The sequence below is a fragment of the Lissotriton helveticus genome, chromosome 8 (assembly GCF_964261635.1).
Source record: "Lissotriton helveticus chromosome 8, aLisHel1.1, whole genome shotgun sequence".
NCBI lineage: Eukaryota > Metazoa > Chordata > Amphibia > Caudata > Salamandridae > Lissotriton > Lissotriton helveticus.
In genome coordinates, this window is record NC_136069.1 from 1,550,482,511 (window position 1) to 1,550,499,652 (window position 17,142).

The window sequence follows — 17,142 nt, forward strand, 5'->3', positions numbered from 1 at the left end:
TGTGTTCATTGGTGTTGATTCTGTCTTGGAGGGCATTCTTCCTTGTATTTTTGATGAGGTGGTGGTGTGCGGTGGTGTCTGCTTTGAACGCGATGTGGGCTTCCGGGTGTTTGTGGTTCCTCCATGTCTTTTTGAGTCATCTGCAGGAGTCTGGATTGTTGGAGGGCAGTGTGAACCAACTTGCTTTCTTGATGTGTTTACCATGGCTTTTTTAAGGGGGGCCAGGGTGCCGGCGCAGTTTGCGATCAATTGGTGAAGGTTGCGTGCTGTGGTGTTGGCATCTGAGGTTGACAATGATGAGGAGCTGTTGAGGGTTGTGCTGAGCTGGTCCTCAGGAGTATTATAATTAGTTTCAAATTGTTAAATTTTGCAATCATGTTTACATGTTTTTATACTGAAACCATTGCCAGTGGCGCAATATCAAATAACACCCCACGCCATTTCCTTAGAGCACTCACCCTAAATAGTAAAGCCTTTTGTAATAGTTAATCGTATGTAACAGCTGGAACATTTTATACAGATAGGTAGGTCACTTACCTTTGTGTAAGACAGCCCTCTTTCACAGATCCATGATGTTGTTCTGTAAACTGGCAGCCAAAGGGTCTGTGCAGCGGTGGTCGGGCATACTTATCCTTAGGAAAAAATGAGCATTAACACTTGTTGTCCTTGACTCCAAACAATATGCCCTGGGCATAGGCGGTAGGAATTCCACACCACTGGACCTGACCTGAAGAAGGCCCTTTTAAAAGAAAATACATGTTATCAATGTTGTGAATCCCAAACCACAAATAAAACATGGATTACAGTTGAAAATGCCTGTGGCTTAAAATTCAGATGTTTCTATTTTCCTACCAATATTTGTATTTAAAAAAATAAATCATGTCCGCTATAATGTGAATAATAATAATGTTGAGATTTCCTTTTTCACATAATAAATTATTATTTTACTTCTAAATTTCAAAAGGAGGGAATGAAATGCTCCCATTTCCAACTCTTATCAGGATCCCTGTCTGGCAAATAGTAAGTGATTAAAAAAAAATCTCCTATTGTTAGCCTGTTGATCACACGGTCCAAATACTGAGCAGGGAAGTTGTTTCCCGGTAAGTGTCCAGCAGACTAATGGGAGTGGGAAGTGGAAAGGAAGCCTATATTAAGGAACTCAAAACATTCTTTGAAATAGACTCAACAGGTTGTATATGTTGGAAAATCCAAATGGGAAATAAGTAATTAGCACGTCACTGGTCCAGCATTAGTCAGTTTACAAACAAATGTCCTGTGCAGGGCGTTGACGTATATTGGTAAAAATAGAGAAAAAATAGTGTGCGTTACTGTGTTTACGGGACGCAAGGCCTTCCCACATATTGCGTATTCCTAAAGCATGACTGGGCAGCCATTTCTATTTATAAAGAAATAGAGTGTGATTCAGTTTACCGGGCATGGTATTATCGTAATTGCATGTGGATAGCGCTTATGACACCTGATGAGGCGCTAGAGCGCTTTGGGAAGGGGTAACTTCCTGGGACTGCTATGGATGGGAGTTTTTCATCATAAGGCCTTTGTGGATGGTGTAGGGACTGTGTGTGGGGACCAGAGTTGTGCTCTTATCTGGTTTTATTAGCTGCTACCGTGTGCGCTTGTATGACGTTACAACGCATACATTTACAATGCATGCCTTTACAACACAGTTTTTACATCGCAACATCTTTTACAACGCATTCTTTTTCATAGCATGCCATTACAGCGCATTTTCAGAAACTACCTTTACAACGTATTCCATTACATCGCATTATGCCTTTACAACTCATACCATTACAATGCATACCATTACATTGCATTTAAGGTAAGTGTTGGATAGTATAGGGGTAATAATTACTATTCTAACTCCAGGGGGGTGCAACAGTAGGGTAAGTGTTGGATAGTGTAGGGGTAAAAATTACTATTCTAACTCCAGTGAGTGCAACAGTAGGGTAAGTGTCGGATAGTGTAAGGGTACTATGCGTTGTAATGGTATGCGTTGTAATGACTTGTGATGTAATGCCTGCATTGTAATGACATGTGTTGTAGTGACATGCAATGTAATGGCTGCATTGTAATGACATGTGATGTAAAGGATGTTGCGATGTAATGACTGCTATGTAAAGGTAGTGCGATGTAATGACTGCGTTGTAAAGGTTGTTTCCTATAGAAAACGTGACTTATACTTGTGTCTCTGGTTGGAGGACACATAAGGGAGCAGGGCCTCACAGCAGCACAACCCAAGTGACGCAGCATCACGATCCTTCGGTGTGCAGGACAAAGGTTCGACCTTTAGTACAATTATCTTTGTCTCATGTCTTGTTCCATTCGTCACCTCACACCTCTTTTTTTATCCCCCTATTTCTCTTTATCACACTCTTTCTATCCCCCTCTCTCTCTTTAACCCTCTTTCTCTTTACCCCCACCTCTCCCTACCTGGCAGTACATTTTTATGCGCAGCCCCCCCTTCTATCTCAGCTCTTTCTACCTCGCCTATGGGTGTTTCTCATGCCTCTCAATATAGCGCTTTCTACCCAACCTGCCTCTGTCTCCATGTCTTTATCTCCCTACCTCATCTCTCTTCCTCAACTTTCTCACTACCTCAACCCTCTCTTTGTGCACCCCACTGCTATTTTGCTATTTCCCCTCATCGACTTCATCCCTTTACTTCACCTCTCTCCATCGTTCGCTACCTTCTCGCTCTCAGCTTTCTCTGCTCATCTTTCTCACTACCTCCCTACTCAATTCACCACACCATTCCTGCTCAACCTTATTTCTTCGCCTTCTCTCTCTCTCTCTCCTTACCTCTGCTCTCTAGCTCACCTCTCCCACCACCTTACTCCTTTTTTGCCTCCTTTTTCTACTGCGACATCTTTTTTTCTCTATCATTATCTCCGTGTGTGTCATTTCTCTATTTCAACTAACTGTTCGCACCTCCTTGCATCTCTCTTCATCTACTTTATCTCTTTCCCTCACCTCTTTCTCCATCGTTATCTAATAATAATAATAATAATAATAAAACCATTTTTAAAGCGCATGGTTACACCAATGACGGTGTGTCCCCGCGCTGAAATGCTACTACTCCCAGATGAAGCTGAAACCAGGTCGAACTAAAATCCTAGAATGAACCAGGCTGTTATTTACTTGGGAAAAAGATAAGTTTTTAAATTTTGTCTGAATCTTATCTCGGAGGGCTCCATCCGAAGATTCAAGGGGAGGCTATTCCAGTGTTTGCTGGCCAAAAAACAAAAAGAACTACCTCCCATTTTGATCCTGTAAACGCGGGGAAGTTGGAATAACATCATTCCGGCAGATCTGAGATTCCGAATGGGGCGATGGATGGTGAAGAGTCTTTGCAGATAGTTTGGGCCTTTTCCCTGGGCAATACGATGAACAATACATAGTGCCTTAAACTTGATGCGCTCCACGATAGGGAGCCAATGAAGTTTACGCAGTGCCGTCTTACCGGATGCCCTGCGTGGAAGATTAAGTACCAAGCGGGCAGCGGCATTTTGGACACACTGTAATTGTTGAATGCCTTTTTTACTCAGGCCCAGGAGAAGGGCGTTGCCATAATCCAGATGTGGCGTAACTAGGGCATGAATAAGTTTCTTCCTGGCACCAAAGGGGAGCAGGTCGAGAACTTTGCGGAGAGTTTTCAATATTCCAAAGCATTTTCCAGTAATTTTACTAATCTGTTGCTTAAAGGAAAGCTCCGCATCGATCATGATACCCAAATTTCTAACAACCTCTGCTGAGCAGGGGATTGGCCCTAATTCCGTCGGCCACCAGTCCTGCGACCAGGTGGAGGGGGACTTACCGACGACCATCTACTGCCTCTCTCTCAGCCTTCTTGCTACCTCGCACATCTGTACCTTGCCTCATATATCTCACTACTTCATCTTTTTCTACACTTTCTTTCTCAGTGTCTAACATCCATTTACCACACCTTTCATTCACTACCTTACCTCCTCGACTTCTCTCTCTCCTTACCTCTTCCCTCTAGCTAACCTCTCCCACTACCTTAATCCTTTCTTGTCTCCTCTTTTTCTAGTGCTCCTTCTTTTTCTCTATCATTCGCTCACTCTGCGTCATTCCTTTCTGCGCCTTTCTTCTCTATTTCATCTCTTCTTTTATACCGCACCTCTTTCCTACCTTTCACTCGTTATACATCCCACCTATCTCTACTTCACCCTCTTCATCTCCACGAACCTTCCTTTTCTTTCTCTCCCTCAGTTTGATCTTTCTACTTGTTTTCTGTGTATACATTGTCTCATTATATGCACCACACCTCTTTATACATCCCTTCTGCCTTACTACCCTCTTCTTTTGTGAACTGTATGTCTATACCTCTTTTTATTTTGCCCTACCCTCTACCTCACCACACTTTATACCATACATCTCTCTAAACTTCTCATGGTAACTTACCTCTCTTCCTTTCTTTTTTTATCTCTTTCTGATTCTACATCTCTCGTACGGATGTATGACGTTACAACGCGTACTTTTACAACGCCTACCTTTACATCGCAAGTTTTACAACGCATACCATTACAACGCATAGTGCTTTTGGGCGCTGGATAGTGAATAGTTTAATTTACTATTCCAATTCCAGTCCCTGTGGATAGTAGGGAAGGTGTTGGATAGTACATTAAACCTATTCCCTATCCTAGAGCGCCCCCCAGCGCAATGCGTTGTAATGGTTTGCGTTGTAAAAGTTGCGTCGTAAAGGCACTGCGTGGTAAAAGTTGCGTTGTAAAGGATGTTTACCCTCTCGTACTTATCTCTGTTCCTACCTTATCTCTCTGTCAACATCACCCTTTTGTGTACCCATCCTCTCTCTATCTCTATATGTCTCCCTCCCTTCTGTTATGTTATTTTAATTTGTAACGCGCACAGATACTCGTGAGTGTCTCTCACTAGACAGTTCCCTTTACCTCTCTGCCCATCTCCTGTCTTTCAATCTCTACTGATTTGCTTACTCAGAGTCAGAGGTCACTGTCTAGCCAGGTAAGTGCACACACAGAGACAAGAAATGAGAGGTAAAGGAGGGGAAGGAATCACAGCAGCAGCCATCAGGACAGTGCTTTTAGTGTTCTTGGTGCAGTGAGAATGTCAGGTCTAAAAGGGGATTTATTTGTGATTATAAATAGCCAGCAACTAAAGCCACAATTTCAAGGGTAACGTGTTCATGTATTATTATAATATTATGCACCGGTAGACTAAACATCTGCCAAGACATTCTTACCTTACATTTCCATCAATGGGAGGAACAGATCCTGAATCTCAGGTAAAGTGCTGTCTCTGCAATGCAAAAAAAAAAAGTCCAAGCGTAGAGAGAAATGACTTTGCCACTACTTGTTAGCTGTTCGGATGGTGAACACCAGACAGCTTGATCTTTCAGCTGTTTTTATGTGTGCCCCAATTTCTGAAACTTTTAAAGATAATTCAGCATTATTTGACATGAGAAAAGTTTGAATTAGCTGAAGTTGAATAATAAATCCAAAGTTGTTCTGAACAGTAGGCCGCAAAATATGTTTTGCCCAGGGCCCCACAAACCCTTAAGATAGTACTGTACGTTGCGACCACCTAGAATTGTTTTGTAGGCATTAGCCAAACCTTTTTAAGCATGCACATACAGAGATGTGCAAGGGGATAGACCACAACCGGATGTATGACGTTACAACGCATACTTTTACAACGACTACCTTTACAACGCATTTTTTACAACGCAGGATCCATTACAACGAAGTACCATTACAACGCATGTATTTACAACGCAGATACCTTTACAACGCATACCATTACAACGTAATTATTAGTAAGTATATAATATTTTTTGAAATATAAATTAATTAAAATGAATTTAATTTAATGTAATTTAATTAATTTATTTAATTTGAATAATTTAATTTAATTAATTTAATTTAATGTAATTTAATATAATTAATTTATTTTAATTTAATTTAATTAATTTTATGTAATTTAATGTAATTTAATGTAATTTATTTAATTTAATTAATTTAATTTAATTAATTTAATTTAATTTCATGTAATTTAATTAAATTAATTTAATTTAATGTAATTTAATATAATTAATTTATGTTAATTTAATTTAATTATTTTATGTAATTTAATGTAATGTAATTAAATTAATTAATTTAATTTAATTTATTTTAATTAATTTAATTTAAAACCCAAAATTGACCCTAAACCCTAAAAATACCCCTTTACCCAAAAACCCAAAACTAACCCTGAACCCTAAAAATACCCCTTTACCCAAAAACTGAAAATTGACCCTGAACCCTAAAAATACCCCTTTACCCAAAAACCCAAAACTAACCCTGAACCCTAAAAATACCCCTTTACCCAAAAACTGAAAACTGACCCTGAACCCTAAAAATACCCCTTTACCCAAAAACTGAAAACTGACCCTCAACCCTAAAAATACCCCTTTACCCAAAAGAATTTCGTAGCGCGCACTGCATCGCAAAATGCGATGCAGTGCGCGCTACGAAATTCGTTTTATTAATTAAATTGTTTACTTACCTGTAATTATCCATATGCCGGTTTTTAGCCCTCTCCACCCTGCCCCTCCCCCTCCCCGCCTCCCTGCCCCACCGTAACTCCCTCCACGGCCCGCGGCTGCCCCCAAAATGTATTTGAGTCAGCTAAGGCAGACATAAATAAATTAAGCCCAGTGAGCTCTGTGTTTCATTCTGCTACAATAGAAGCTACACATGACACAATTTAAGGCAAGAACTAGCCCAACCTTGTCATTCAGTATTAGTGCGTGTCGGGCGATGGGGGCATGAGGCAGTGCTAGAACAGGGAAGGATCCGGCTGTATGCCAGATCTGGTATCCGGCGGGACCCAGGGAAATTTGCTGTTTCCGGGTACAAATTGCTTACACAGGGGCACATTCAATGGTGCCCACACTTTATGTGCTTTGGATTCAGAGCAGCAGCCTGCAGGGGGTGTGAGAGATCTCTTATCCAGCTCGACCCAACACAAATGCCTCACTTAAAGGCCCATCAGCAGTCCTTTTGTTAGGGTTTCATCCTTGATGGGAGCTAGCTGAAGCTTAACATCTTAATAGCAATGGCATTGAAGAAGGAATGGTACTCAGGTTGTTTCCACTTCACAAGTGTGTTAGGGATAAACTATCATTTGGAGGCAGCTTTCTCGTTTTTACAAGCTCTTTATGTAAAAGATATGCATGCACTATAAGAATATCAAATGCATCTATCTATACGAGTAATTACACCAGCAACCATTTATACAGAACCTGCGTATAAGTACTACTGAAAGCAGAGGCGCAACTAGAGCCAAAATTCGTGGGGGGGGGGGCTACTAAAAATTTCGAGGTGGGGGTGCTAATTCTTCCAGCAATAGGCAGAGTGGAGATGCAGGGGCTCTAAGAAGGGGTAAAGAAAACAACAAAGCTTTGTTAACAAGTAAATGGTCTTTTAAAGACCTGTGAAGTACTCGGGTGCGGCTGCAGTAAGAGGCACGCCATAAAAAATAAAAAAAATCCTTCACTCTTTTATCCCTCCACTATCCTTTTCAATCACAATTAACAGACTAACATGTTCATTTCTCATATTCCATATTCAACTATACTAATATACTGCCCAAATAACTGAATAACATATCTACTACTCAAATTACTTCATATACTATACTCATTTTCAACACTAATTCTTTATGGGTTCCGGAGTGGCGTTCTACTCGCCAGAAAAGCGCTTCAACACCCATCAGGGGTAACAAGTGCTACATGAATGCAAACCTTTCTTCCCCTTTTATCCCTCTGCTATCCTTCTCACTCCAAGTAACAGAATAATATCCACCACTGAAATTACCTCATATTTCACCATATTAATTCACCACTAATCCTTTATAGGCTTCCTGAATAACGTGCGTCAACAAGCGATAAATAAATACAAACCTTTGTCCTCCTCTATCCTTCTGCTATCATTCCAAATCCAAATTACTGACTAACCTATCCACCACTTAAAATGTACTTGCATGTTTCACTATACTAATTCAACACTAATCCTCTATGGGTCCCGGAGTAGCGTGCTACCCGCTGAAAATTCGCTTTGACGCCTCATCAGGGGTAGTAAGCGCTATATAAATGCAAATACAATACAATACAATACAATACCAGCCAGCCCACAGCAGCTCAAAAACTGTCTGTGTGTGTGTGCCTGGGAAGCTGTTTCAGCCCGGGCTGACACACACAACGGGGGAGAGCTGAAGCCCTTTGAGCCCTATGGCCGTTGCGCACCTGACTGAATGGAAACCTTTTTAGTAACCTTAGAATAAGAAAAAAGGTACGATTCTCACTTATGCCTTGCAGTTTGAATGCAGCTCAGTAATGCCTTTTCATACATCACCAACTATATTACAAGGATTGTAGCCCCTAAGTTGCAGGTAACACAAGGTTCTCAGCAACAAAACGGTGACCCCCATGTTACACTCTTTACTCAAGAGCAGGCACATTAACTCTCTATGCTAATTTATGGCTCTTAAGCCTTAAAGAATATTTATTGTTCACTTAATTAAAAGTATTACAATTTTCTATCAATGAACAAAAGCTTGTTTAAAATCTCACACAATTATATAAGAATGAAAAGACGTTTAAAATGATTAAAATAGTAAAAGGACTATTACTGGAACTATTACCCTATCTAGCAGTAAGGTGCTGTACATGGGACTTGAGGAAAAGTTTTATCATAGTCTCTCTTGCTTGATGGCCGACTGAGTGCTTTTATGTCTCAGTTATGACTCAAACCTGTGATCAGAGCACACAGAGAACTTTGGCAAGTGCATTAACCACCAGACTTATCTTACTTTTATTGTACCACAGAACTTGATAGGGAAACAAACATCCCTGCAGCAGATGCCTTTAACATTGGAAGATTCTTCAAAATGCGGTCTGTGACCAATGGAGGCAGCCGGAACAGATTAGCACACTTGTCCTTGTTGCCAATTTCTTTGCTGGCAGGGCTTACAAAGCACAAGTTGACTATCTCAGTCCCTCAAGCCTCCCCCTGTGACTACGCCCTTCATCTGCTGCCACCACTTGACCTCAAGTTAATGGGATCCTGGAATACATTTTCCATTTCCCATTTTGGGTGAAGGGTGGGGGTTGTTGTTTGGGTAAGCAACTGGGAGGGCTCATAAAGGGCTCATCAGTGACATATTCATATCTGAGGGGTTGCAATATTATGAAGGTTTTTGCTTGTGATATTTGTGTTGGTTTTTTTTTTACAAAAACTATGCAAACGTATTAAGCAATTAGTAAATTGAAATGTTGGGAGCTCCTTTGAAAACAATGGAGTGCTCTGGGCTTATAATGGCTGGTATAAGCCTGGAGTTCCAACATTCCAATGTCTCTTTGTTCACAGCTCTGGCTGTGAACGAAGGCTTCAGGGAACCTGAGGGGATTCCAATCTCCTCACGCTCCCATATGGCTTTGTTTTTTTTTGTTAGAACATTCTGCCCTCTAGTGGCAGAATGTTCTAATAGCCTTATAGCCCTTCGTAGCTGGGCTATACCAGCTATTAAAGTCCCTCTACCTTGTTAAAGGCCCTCGCCTTCGGCTCGGGCCTTTACCGCTGGATAGGGCCTTTAATAGCTGATAGCCCTCTACGGCAGGCTATAAGGCTACATTAGCTTTTTGCTTGACAATTTGGAATTCACAATTCTTTAAATGTTGCATACTCCCTGTTTTTGCCATTTTGTACATAAGTATATTTTGACGCACCTTTCCCTCGTGAGCTTGGTTGGAGTCACTAGTGAGGAAAAGCCATGTAAATTATGCACCATCAGACAAATCCTGATCTTCAAGCTGCCATCTGTATAGTTTACAAGCAGCAGGTCAGAGAGAGTGGCCAGCAAAGTTCTTTGGGGATGGGTTTCAAGGGTTCTGTGACAGCAGAAAGAGGATCCCTAGGAAGTCCTCTAACAATTCAAGGTTCAAGCCGCGAGAAGTCTCCAGTCTCAAGCCCGCTGCAGTAAGCTAAGCCTGTGGAAGCCGCTTGCTTTGCTGAAGATGTGTGTGGTCCTGCAATCTGCTTTTATTTTTTTTTATATAATTTACTGATGGCATCAATTAAAGCATGTAAAATATCATCAAGACTGAGCAACATGTTTGTCATTACGCCTTGCTTACATCTGCGGTAAATATTTAGAGCGGTAGAATGTTATATTTTTGGGATTACGTCAATTTTCTTCAACAATGTTTTTGCTGTTCTTTGCGAACAAAAAAGAAGTTCAAGCAAGCCCAAAGTGGGCTTACCGTGGCCAACGTCTGCGAGCACGTGTGCCAAAAATTTGCATTGTAAACACGAAACGCAGAACTCCAGCATCAGGCTTTTCTGTTATTCTTCTTTTAGGGAGGATTGAGAAATTATCGACACAGCCTGTGCAAGCACCAGCCACAGGGCAGGCAGATCTGAAAGACTGAGGGCGTACTGGTGCTTTATGGAAAGCGGCTTTTTACCCTGCAGCAGGCTCTAAAAGAGGATGAGAGAGAAGTCGAATCACTGTCGAAACATCCTGTCCTGGCATCTCCATCTGTGTTGTAAGTATGTTATTCTTTTGATCTCGCTCCTGTGGGATTCTTTCGCAAATCATTCCTGAACTCCTCAGTCTCCCCATTACACTGGAGGAGGGGGATTACAATGTGAAATTTAAGTCTTAAAGAGGCAGCCACTCCTCATTTATGACTAGGCGTGGCGTTATTTATATCTATATTACGCTTACTTACTGTGGCTTTCAGCCAGCCCTCTTCATCCATTGGTCTTTTGTTGTGTTAGTCACATTTTTCTTCCGCCCACTACAGCAGACAGGATGGGGTAGTGGGTCAGCCCACTTCAGCCACTGTGAGTGACAGACTTCATTCTGGTCTTTCACAAGGAGCACATTCACACGCAATGTAGTTCCATTCAGTGCCAGAGACTACTATGTCAATGTATCATTTCTGAGACCAAAAACATATTTTTGCTTTTCAGATTTTTTTCTTCTATTGGTAAGACCCTAACTAACCTCTCCCACAACAATATTCTATAAAACCCTTAGCAAGATAAGCATTCACAAACTCACAACACTGGCAGCCAATATCAGACTTATTGTCTTTGCCAATGCTTATTGGACAATGCATATATAAAACAACACACCACCTCCAACGGACCACTTACTTAATGTTTTCTCCTGCCATATGAATGCATGTAAAATATTTAGCTTGATTACGGAGTATGGAGGTGGCTACAAGGAACCTTCTGCCCCAAGCTGCCAAGGAGGCAGTAGCCAGGGCGATGATACTCTCGCGCCTGGACTACACCAATGCCCTTTACATCAGCTCTCCTGGCTTTCTCCTGGACAAACTCCAAGTGGTTCAAAATGCGGCGGTCCGGCTCCTCTTTGACATCCCCAGGAGACGAAGTGTCCGCAAACAGCTTTGTGATCTTCATTGGCTCGCGGTGGCTCAAAGAGTGCGATTCAAGGCGTTGGTCCTGACTCACAAAGCCCTACACGGCCCGTGTCCATCTTATCTGAGGGCCAGATTTACGTTCTACCAACCGAGGCGCCAACTCTGCTCGGTGACCCTTAGACGCCTGGTGGTCCCCAGATTTAGGAAATCACGTCTAGGTGGTCAGTCTCTGGCTGTTAGAGCTGCCACCATGTGGAATGACCTACCAGACCTATTAAGACATACCGCTGAGCTGGCCATCTTTAAAAAGCTCTTAAAAACACATCTGTTTCAACAAGTAGTTTAACTCCTCAGTTCTATTTGCCATTGTTTCTCCCACGCGCCAGGACAGTCTTGACTAACAGTGCGTGCTACAAATCCAGTTATAACATAACATAACTGTGAGAATAAAGAATAGAGGAAATATCAGACAGTGCAGGGACTAGGGTGCGGAAAAGAAGACGGCATTGCCAGAGGGAATACATCTCGTACTAAGGAGCATAGGAAGATAATGAGCTCTTCAAGTGTGTGGCAGATAACCTGCGATATACCTGTAGGAGAGAGGTCTCCAGATCTTTTTGGAAATAAAGGCAATTCGCATATTGCGGATCCTGATTTGGGATTGAGTTTCGAAATCTTGGGGCGTAGTAGAAAGAAGTCCTGTCATTCTGTCTTCTCCTTCCTTCCTGGTCTTCGGAAGCAAGTGTTGCCAGAAATATGAGACTTATTTTTGAATTTCTGGCAAATACTGATACATTGCTTGCTGTGGTGTTCACTATCTCAGATATGGTTCTCTTCTCCCGCACTGCCATTTCACAATCAAGTATGGGAGGACAGAAGAGGAAACACGTCACTGACCTCACTGTACTTCCTTTCTGGTATAGTTATGCTCTGGCTTAACAGTGCAGTTGTCGCCAGACCATTATGTGAGCATCACTACAGAAGGGCTTTGGCTCCGCCCACATGTTGGGAGCCAGGAGTACATTTATTGATTGGGCAGAAGTTGTGTGCTTCCTCAAAAAAAGTGCTTGCCCTCCACACAGCCAGCTGTGATAATTGTGTTTATTTTTACAGCTGCCTTGGCTTGAACTTTCAGTGGCACACAGGTGACATTGTTAATGCTATTAAAGTGTGTTAAAATAGATAATGTACGGTGTTATTCTCTGGAAACAGAACAAACATGAGGAGTACAGTCATTAACCTACATGGATGTTTAGGTCTAGCTTGGCAGTGCAACTGACACCTGACCTTTAAACCTACACCAATATTATTCTACAGTTCTTTGCTTCCACACAAATACACATCCATTCCTATTGGATTTACTTGTAATGTTTCCCGTTACCCTACAACATTCGTTTAAAGCCTGACCTATTGACGTTGCCAATGTTTGTGTTAGAGAGTGGGAGGTATGCATGCTTGAAAGTATCTCAGATTTTGAAAGGTGGCAGTGAGATTTAGGAAGGACACAGGAGGGGGCTACCTACAAGTTCACCAGAAGTTCAAGGTTAATTATCTTATTTTTGGCAGGGCAGACATGTGTATTCCAGTGCTTCCATCAACGTCCTATAGGGTTTAAATTTGCATTTGTGTTTAAGGGAGGTTAGATTGCCCCAATAATGGAAGATACAATTACTTAATATGCACTACAAACTGAATTGTTGAGAGTCAGTGATAGCAAGTGCTAACTATACCCAATGCTGTGACACCTTTTGGTCTACACTGGAAACATGGGAGGCTGATAGTTGTTCCTGCTCCGCACTCTGACCCTTTGTTATGTTCATGAGACTTAGTGACCATATGGGAACTACTGACCTGATTCCTGAACTGTGGGACCACTGATTTTTCTCTTACTCCATCAAGGGCATCTAGGGGGCGCCACACCCATATCTGATCTTCATAATGACTGAAAAGAATTATTTTCTCTATTTAATAGGGATCTCCAGAAATTTAGATATGGATCTGCCATTCTGGACCCTAATTGGACACCATGATTGTCCACCCCTGATGTGCAATTTAGAGATCATACTCTTATTTTTCCTTGATTTTTGCTGACTGCAAATCATCTTTCATGGATTTGATGGTTGTGGATGGTTTAAAAAATGTATTGTGATCCCCTTGTCAAATACGCCTCGATAGGATCCTTTCCTCTTGATCGACTGTCGACCAATCAGGTCAGGATCATACCTCTTTAATGTACGTATAGATATTTCTATAGCATGAATCTATATTAAGAGCAACAGAGCGCTGGGCAAGGGCTGAAGACACGAGTCACGATTCAGGATCCTTCATCAAGCTAAGCAGACTTTTTTATGAATTGGAAATCCAGCCTTGGGAGATGGACTGTTCTCGGATGAGGTGGCTTGTCAGCTCATTGAGTGGTCAGGAATATCAAGAGGGGTATCACGCCCAATGGGCCAGGGTTTGGTCTGGTACCTGGGACTGTGTAGGGGGCAATGATGTTTAATCTTCTTTTTATTGTTGGCTATGGTGGAGGAGGGAAGCTTGTTGTCTAGCATCTGTATGCTGGGTTCCACCGTATGCATTAACCCACTATGTTGTGGTATACAATAGCCACAGTAAGATCCTGACTGTAGGTGGTTTTAAGACTCTTTGAGCCACAGGGGTCATTGGACAAGAAGAGCTGCTTTTCTCTCTGCGGTGTCACTCCTCATCTGTTGGGTTTGAGAGAGATGGCTGCTGATTTCTTCCCCGCCCGCCAATGGTAAGTTGGCAAGCGCGAGCTGCAGCTCAGGTAGAAGATCTACTCGGGTGGCAGGAAGATCAGCGCGAACAGCAGTTCGCTCTGATCTTTGCCGCTTGCGGACCTCCACAGAGTTTTATTGTCACTACTCTTAACTCAGCGAACTCCGCCCAGGCCTAGTACATAAGTGATTTCAGGCTCTAGCTCTCTCTGAGCAGAGGTCAGTCCCAGTAAGTTTAAGCCCCTGTACTGCATAGTCATCTTCTGGGCAGAAGCCATTCCCTCTGTAGCAATAATTGGATTCTCTCAGATAGCAGAGCCTTCCTGCAGGCATAAGATAAACCAAGTACAGAAGTGGCTGTTGGCTCTGGCACTGAGAGAGCTTGCTCTGCAAAAAAGCACTCCCTTTACAGAACTGATGTGAGCCTCAGCAGAGCACAACCATCCCCAAGGCAGAAGGTAATCCTAGAACAGAAGTGATTTTAGGCTCTAGAACTGCATAGTGGTCTTTTGGACAGAAGTCATTCCTTCTGTCCCAGTGATGGGATATTCTAGGAGAGCAGAGCCTTCCTACAATCACAAGGCAATCCCAGTACATAAGTGGCCTTAGGCTCTTGTACTCAGAAAACTAGCTCTGGCATAAGGCACTTCCGTACAGAAGTGAAATGAGACTTATTGAGACCACAGCCTTCCTCAGGGCAGAAGAGAATCACAGTGCAGGACAGGTGTGAGTTGAAGACACTAGGAGTGCACATCTTTTATCTGGGCAGAAGTCAACACCAGTGCAGAAAGATCTAAGGCCCTACCCTAAGCTTTCACTGGGCAGAAATCATGGGGGCAGATTTATGAGTTCTGGCGCATCTCTGCAAATCAGCAGGGATGCGCCAGAACTGATGCGTCACGCAATTCCCTCCTTGCGGCACCACAGATGCGCCGCATTTACAATGCGGCGCACCATGGTGCAAGGAAGGGCAGATGCGTGACGCATCTTGTGGTTTACGGGTGGCGCATTGCTGGAGTAGCGTCGCAAGTGCGACGCAACTCCTGCAATGTACAGAGGCCACCCATACATAACGGGTGCGTCACTCCTTACGCCTGCTTCAAGCAGGCGTAAGGATTTGACCCAGCAGCGTCGTAAAACTGATGCAGTGAAATCTTGTAGATTTCACTGCGTCAGTTTTACGGGGCTTTCCTACGAGGGAATGCCCACCCTGAAGCAGGTTTCATGTGGCGCAGGGCTTTACAACGTGACGCATCTGCCTAGATGCGTCACGTTGTAAATAGGTCGCAGGGATGCGCCACGTTTCCGCGCTGTTGCGTGACGCAACGGCGGCGTAAACGTGGCGCAAGTCCGACATAAATCTGCCCCATGATGTCTACCTGTGATGCTATGTCTGTTGGAGCCTGTCTCAATATTGGCCTTTTACAATCCTTCACTTAACCAACTTACTCTCAGTTAAGATGTTTTCAGCAGAAAAAAGCTTTAAAAAGATAGGCAAAGTGTGCATTAAAATATTGCTTTGGCTTGATACATGATTTGCCGAAGAACATTATGAAGAAATAGCGAAATGTAACTTGGTTACATAATATGTTAATTGAAATGAATACCTGATCAATGGTGACAGAATGTGTTAATGATTTGTGGCCTGGTCAGTTATAGCAAAGCAGTTCAACACCACATAATTTGGAACAGGCTCACAATATTGACCCTATCATGACCCTAAGCAGAATACCTCCGATGCACTTTACTATTCTCATCTTGGGTATCTTCTCCTGGCCATGGCTAAGTTCCCCACACTTCAGTGCTTAATTTGTGCCACTGGTTTCCAGTGCTCGGCACTGGCAGGTAAATGTCAACCCCAAGACTTATGGCAGACTGCCACATGGTGGCACTGTTTGTCTGATTTAGAGATGAGCACAAAACAGTTGTTTCTTCATTAAAAATACATTAAAATTACTAATAACTGCCACCCAAGCCATTCTTATAGCTTTGGGGTCATGGAATAATCTGAAATGCCACACTGGTAGGAAAGTGAAGGTTAGTAGTTGTGTTGGTACTATCATTGTCAGCACTGGTGGTGCAATGGGTAGGGCGAGCTGTAGTAGCCTCCTGACGAGGGCCCTGGCACTTATTGTTTTACAAAATGAGCATCACTGCACTTATTCCACTTCCTTTGAGTAAACCTGAGTTTTAAAAATAGCACACTAAAAGCTGGCCCCCACTTTGGCTACACTAGCATCCGGTCAGTGGGCAGTGCCTTGAAGCTGACACCTTGTCCAGTCACCGCATTTTAGAAAAAGGCATACGTGGTGCAGAGCCCCAGGCATGGGCCAAAATGGCTACTGGGAATCCTGCCATGTGCAGTCTGAATGCAAGGATATACACACTAACATCTTGCTCCTATTCCCACACTGTAAATCAGAAGTGGAAGGAAGGGGACCTTTAGCTTCTGGTTTGTAAGGAGCCATGAAAATATCATGGTCGCTAATTTGGAAGCCATCACATTATTTGCCACCCAAACCCTCATATTCAATTGCTTAAGTGAGAGTACAAAGGCCATGCCAGGTGGATCTGATATTTCTTCCCATAGGATGCTCTATGCACCATTAGACCCTCAAATCACTATGGTTCTTTGGATTGCCAATGTTTTACATTTTCCTATACCTGTTTATAAGAAAAAGGCATATAAATTCTATAACATGCAGGAACTTTTCATTTCTATGTATTATTCTTTGGTAATAACTGTTACTGTTTTTGTACTTTATTTTATCTTTGTTCATACAATGGTTTAGCTAGTGTCTTGACTGCTTGGCAACATTCCCTCTAAAAGAGAAAATGAGTAGTTCCAGAAGTGTTTCAACCTTATAGGACCTGATCAGTGAGTTGTAAGGCACAGTTTTATCAGGACCCAGGAATGGGAACTTGCGGTGGTCCCCCAAACCTAGGGAG

At 42.6% G+C, this 17,142-nt stretch overlaps 1 protein-coding gene across 1 annotated transcript in view; it reads left to right on the top strand.

Moving 5' to 3' along the window:
* Window positions 1-17,142, top strand: part of P2RY6 (pyrimidinergic receptor P2Y6) — a 342,520-nt gene that overhangs the window by 322,126 nt on the left and 3,252 nt on the right. The window contains exon 4 of the mRNA XM_078658551.1: window positions 10,416-10,603. The gene's annotated coding sequence lies outside the window, so the exon portion shown is untranslated. The remainder of the gene's footprint in view (window positions 1-10,415; window positions 10,604-17,142) is intronic.